Source organism: Rattus norvegicus, chromosome 3 (assembly GCF_021556685.1).
Source record: "Rattus norvegicus strain SHRSP/BbbUtx chromosome 3, alternate assembly SHRSP_T2T, whole genome shotgun sequence".
NCBI classification, from domain to species: domain Eukaryota; kingdom Metazoa; phylum Chordata; class Mammalia; order Rodentia; family Muridae; genus Rattus; species Rattus norvegicus.
The window spans coordinates 13,467,435-13,473,434 of NC_141536.1; the positions used below are offsets into that span (position 1 = coordinate 13,467,435).

At 51.2% G+C, this 6,000-nt stretch overlaps 1 protein-coding gene across 2 annotated transcripts in view; it reads left to right on the forward strand.

Annotated features, from left to right (window-relative positions):
• The window catches only part of Ncs1 (neuronal calcium sensor 1), a 48,035-nt gene extending 43,073 nt beyond the window's left edge, over nt 1-4,962 (forward strand). Inside the window, 1 exon segment of one of the 2 annotated variants that reach the window (NM_024366.2) lies at nt 1,684-2,799. The gene's annotated coding sequence lies outside the window, so the exon portion shown is untranslated. 2 annotated transcript variants of the gene reach the window in all.
• Nucleotides 4,963-6,000: the final 1,038 nt, after the last annotated feature.

Below are 6,000 nucleotides of genomic sequence, written 5' to 3' on the forward strand. Positions count from 1 at the left end.
CAACTGTCCAATCAAGAGCCTCCAGGACACCCCGAATTCCATATGAGCATGGCCGAGAGGCTGACTGGCTCCAGGGCAGGTTCCGAGCTTTTTATAAGAGAGTCTGGGAGGGGAACTCAATGCAGAAGGAACCGTTTTAAAGCGGGCAGTTCTGCCAGGTCTGGTGGTGTAGGCCTATTGTCTCCTTGTTATGTCCCTGCAGTCCCATCATCCCCGTCATCCCTATCATCCCCATCATCACCACTGTCACTGTCATCCCCATCTTCACATCATCCCCGTCATCCCTATCATCCCCATCATCATCCCCATTGTCACCGTCATCCCATCATCACCATTGTCACTATCATCCCCATCTTCCCCATCACCCCCATCACCCCATCTTCCCCATCATCTCCGTCATCTCAGTTGTTCAGAGGCTGAGGCAGGAGTCTGGAGTTCAAGACCTACCTGAACAATTGAATAACAGATTGATTTGGTCTTAACATAAAAATACAGAGGTGGTGATGTAGTGGTATGGGAGTACTTTCTGGCACATGAGAGACTCTGGTTTTAATCCTCGGAGTGTGCATGTACACACACACACACACACACACACACACACACACACACACACACACACACACAGAGGCCATAAATCAAAGCCATTTTTAAACACATTGTTGGGTATGTCACTGACACAGGCAGATAGGCCTCAGATGCTGTTTCCCACCATTTTATGTCCTCACTGTTGAGGCGCAAGGACTCTGATTTCCCCCTGCTCTTGTTGACACCACTGTTTTCCTTGGAATGTGTAATGGCTGTCTTCATGAGCTGAAGAGGGGCCGAATCCACATCCTGTTTCTGATTGGATCCTTAGTGACTTATGCCATCCGTGGGTTTAATGGCTGTAAATATTTGATACGACCAGTTCCCTGATATTGGACACTCAGGCTGGCCCTTCACTATTACAGAGTGTGCCGTGGTGATCATCTTACTTATTTCCCAGGGAGGGATATGAAGAATCTTGTGGTGAATTAAAGGCCATGCAAACTTTTCAGGATTTCCAGCCCAGAGTGCTGATTGGCCCTCTCGTGCCCTCTAGCGCCTCTAGCGCCCTCTAGTGCCCTTTAGTTTCTCACACTTCTTTTGCTCGTGACCCGTCTTCTCACTGAGAAACTTTGACACAGCTCTTGGTACGTAAGTATACGAAATAAACATTAGATCAAATATTTACAGCTAATAAATCATAAAGAATTCTATTTTAAAAGCAGTTTGTTATGCATATAGTTTTATTGTCTTTATTTTTTCTATAATTAAAGCATGATGTTTCTGTGGGAACAGAAAAATGTCATAGATGCAGTAAACGGAAACAGAAAAAAAGCTGTAATTCATAACACACACGTCTCAAACCCGAAGCTGTTTCAGGCAGCGTTGGTGTGAGGTGTGACGTCACGGGAAGGGCATAGGCTGTGTGCTCTGAATCGAGACAGAGGACAAGTCGAGCCGCCAAATCACCTCAGACCCCCGTCATCATTGAGTTTGAGTTAATTCTTAGTTGTGGCACTAATCTTCCATTCTGGGATGCTCTAGAGGGTCTCTCGTCACTGTCACATTCATTTTTCCAAACCCGAAGGAACCTGGAGCCCTAACGGACCCCTCAGTCGCCATAGCTGTTAACACATCCTGCCTCCCTCTGTCTTGCAGATGTGTGGGAACCACTAGCCTCTTCCTGTGCCATGAGGCCACCGCAGCCTGACACCGCCCCTGTGCCCACCCAGCCTTCCTCGTCTCCACAAAGCCGGCCGCCCTTGAGCCTCCAGGCCCTGGCTGTCTTTCCCCCAGCCCTGCATCCACCTGCCGCCTGAAGCCACTGGTTCCATCGTCAACGACCTCCGCTTGTCCAAACAACGACAACCCAAAATGGAAAGGCTCCAGCCCTCTGCAAACCTGAGCGCCGGGCTGCCTCCCTCGGCAGCCGTCCCGTTCTTCCTGCTGTCTGGCCTGTGTGCTTTCTTTTTTCTTTTTTTATTTCAAATGGACAATGTAAAAGAAAACAAACTACCTTCTGTTCTAAAAGATACTGACCATTGGGAGAAGGCCTCTGTGTCTCAGAGAACTCAGTCTCTGCCTGGTCCCCTGCAGTGGTGGCCAGGGGCAGTGAGGCCACTGGCAGGCAAGGGTGTTAGCGGCAGTGACTCACGTGATAACAGTATTTGTGCATTTTGTGGGGAAACTGAGGGTTTTTTTTTTATACTCATACATAATCGATACCTTTTATTTATTGGTTGTTAACTATTGCTGCTACCTTGTGTGTCTGAAACTCCCAGGATGCTGGGCCTCCGTTTACATGTGCACACCCTCACCCACCTGCCCGCCACACTTGGGAGGATGGTGGCCTGCAGCGGCCAAGAAGCCAAAAAAATCTTTTCCTTTTTTTTTTTTTTTTTCTTTCTTTCTCAGATACTGTGCTCCGTTTTTGGAGAGGGGAAGGTAGGCATTCCTCGATGGCTAATGCACTGTTCCCCCAGCTTCTGCCCTGAAGCCCCCACCCCTCTCCTCTGCACCCCTTGGAGCCCATAACACTTTTTTTCAAGAACACACTTGGGGTGTTTTTTGTTTTTTGGTTTTTTTTTTTTTAATTTTTGCAACTTTACTCTGATGTTTGCAGCAGAGAAAAGATGGAGAGCCTTGCTCTGGGAGTGGGAACTGGGAGCGGGTGTCGGGCACACAGAATAGAGTATGAAGTGGGCTTCTCTGGGAACTGCTGGCCTCTGCCTCCTTGATGCTAACTAAGGGGCTGGGTAGGTATAGCGTGTGAACCCCTCTGCTCACCTGCCTCTATCTACCCTTTGCAGCAGCCTTCTTCCCTGCTAGGAGTCTGAGAGAGAAGGGGTAGGGAGACGGGAGCAGGCCATGCTGCTCCTCAGGGCTGAATCCAAAGCCAGCGAGACGGCTCCAGCATGCCACCAGAAACACCAGGCAACCATGGAAGAGAAGCAAGGAGCCCAAAGCTGGGCTTCTCTGGGACTTTGTAGTCTTTGCCTTCTCAGTCAGCAGCAGGGCTGGGAGGCCTGGTGGTTGGCCTTGTTGATGATGTGTGATTCTCAGCCTGGAGTTAGGTGTTTGTGACACCGTTCTTTGACTGTTTTGTAGGCCCTGGAGGATACAGAATCGTATAAATGACAGCGTAACCCCTATACGGTCTCGGGACACAGCCTCGCTGCTGGAGTGTGTGGTTGGACCCAGAGGCACCCCTTTTACCCCTTCTTTAGGATCCCCCAGACTCGTGAGCTCCTTTGGGCTCGTCCTCACCCTGGGGAGCTTTGCCAGGTGAGCCTCCCAGCTGCAGAGGCAGACCCGAGCCCACAGTTCTTGCTTCTGGTTTGTGTAGCCTCTCTGCCCACCGTTGAGAGGGGGAAGGCGGCCCCTGGGGCTTTTCTTCTGCTCCGATTCCCCTGTAATCTCCACCATACTTCTGGGAGGCCAGAATCTTCCTTGCTAATGACCCGTGGGTGAGCAGCTGTCAGCTGGAGGATTGACGTCTTCCATCCAGAGGTGGCGTTGTCCTGCCTGTCCATCCCTGTGAGTGAGTGGGAACGCTTAGCCCGTCCGTGCACACACCCTCTTCATGGGTAGGCCCTTTGCTCATGCTGTTTCCATTGCTGGCCCACCAGATCCCCAGGGCTCCAGTTACACAGGCAATTTTCTTTGAGGCCTCTTTGGGTCATCTTGCTGCCTGGTCCCTGACAGGGCCTCTAGGATGGGGAGTAGATGTGATGACATTAGCTGAGAGGATGAGAATGGACCTCTCTCTGGAGCCTTGGTCGTCCTCTCTGTGAATGGGCATGTGTGGTAGCATCAAGATCCAATGGATTCCTAGCTGAGGGTCTGTCAAGGGTTAAGCATGGGGCTCCTCAGCTAAGGTGTTCACTGATGTCTGTGGGTCCAGGCTTCCTTTCAGCATCTTGGCTTTTTGGATTGCATCCTCCAGTGTGGTTTTTGGCCTTCACGGTTTATGCCCTTGGCCCAAGCCTTGGACATTGAGACAGCCCTGGGCTGCCTTTTCCTGGCAGGGTGTCGGACACTATTCTCGTTCAAGGACGTGTGCTGACTTACGTCTGTCCCTCTCTTTCACCAGCAGTTAGCTGAGGCACACAGCACGCCCGGAATCTGAGGCCAGGCCTCTTCTGCGCAGCCCGAGGGCCTCTCCAAGTTCATTTCTTTAGAGGCCCCACCCCATCTGATGCTGCTTTCTTTAGGGGTGTGGTCTAGCCATTGAGGCCAGGTCCCTGGTCCCTTGGCAGACCCTCCTTTCTAGGGCCAGGAATGCTGTGATCCCCTCTTCCCAGCATCTGCTGCCCACTTTGTGTCGATGGTGACTTGGGAGCATATCACGACTTTTCAGTATCTAGCCAGGTTTAAAATAACAAGGTAAAATATATGCAGCATTGACATCTCTTTCTTTAAATGCTCTATAGTTCGATAGTTGATTTCCGAGGAAGGTGCCTTTGCACTTTGGGGGACATTGTCTCTTCTGGGGGATGGCGGGGCGTGCGGTGCATGGGATCCCTGGCATCTCTCCTGAGAAAGCCCCCACTGCTGGCCAAACAGAAAGCCCCTAAGATTCTTCCTAGTGTGTTTCTACATTTACATGATCCAAGGATGCACGGGGGACGCCCCCTGGTGGTGGTGAGCCACAGTGGCACCTGGGGATGCAGCGTTCCAGCAAGTGGTGAAGCTAGAGGTGGGAAGGCCAAGGTGGGGGCTGTGATTCCAGAGGTCCTGGATTCCCCAGCCTCACATATCTGGCAGCATGTATCCCACCCACCCCTCTGCTATGTCATCTGGGACTGGCAAGGTAGTTGGCATAAGGGCACAGTGGGAAGCTTTGCCCTCCCGACTTTAATTTTTTTTAAAAAAATATCTGCAGAAATAAATCCAATGGTTAATTTTTGAATGAATAAAAGGCTTTTGTTGAATAAACAGTTGGTCCCATCTTCTGTCTTGGCATTAGGTTCAGGTTTTGTCTGCTTCCCAGGGTGGGGGCCCCACCCAGCACCTCTGCATTCCTGAACCAAGTCTCCAGATTCCTTCGGGACTTTTACTCATTGGATCTGTTTCTCCATGCCTCAGAAGGAGGTCAGCCACCTTGCAGGGGTGACAGGCCAGCGCCGTTTGAGTTGGTGCCCATAGTGGGTCCTGCAGCTCCTGACGGATTTTTAGGTAACTTAAAAACCCAATCTAGGAAAGGTGACATTTGGCTGTGGTTGTCTCCATCCTTCCCTGCTTGCATTCCCAGCACCCTCAGAGTCTCTTTTTGGGGTGCCGTCCTGTCTATGTCTGGGGGGGGCATAGGGAGGCCCTCACCTAGTGGTGCAGGCCAAGGGCGATAGGCTTTGTTGCATGTCCAGGTGTCCCCGCTGCTCCCGATGTATGTTGTCTGTGTCTGGCCAATTAAACATGCTTCCTGGACCTCCCTGCCTCCCTGTGTGGGCCTGGTGCTTTGTCTGTTTCTGTGTTTCTGTCTGCTCTAGAGTTCTTTCTCCCAGGACAATCTTGCTCTCACTTTGGGTGTGGTCTGCTCAGGATACCCAAGAGAAATCCCATGCAAGGAATCCACTCAATCCACTCGGTTAAGACCGCCCTGGTGACAGGAACTGGAGGGATGGCTCAGTGGTTAAGAGCACTGACTGCCCTTCCAGTGGTCCCGAGTTCAAATCCCAGCAACCACATGGTGGCTCACAACCATCTTTAATGGGATCTGATGCCCTCTTCTGGTGTGTCTGAAGACAGTGTACTCACATACATAAATAAATTTAAAGAAAGCTTGCCTTGGCGACCAGGGCTCAGCAGGTGAGCAGGCCACAGCAATTCACCCTGCAGCATCCCCTCCCGCATGTCCCATCTGTTGGGGTTGCCTGGGGGCCACATTGCTTCATACGTGTGACTACGTACGTCCAGCTGAGGCTTGTTGCTCTCAAAGTCAGATGTCAAAACCTCTGCAGGCTAAGCCAACTGTCT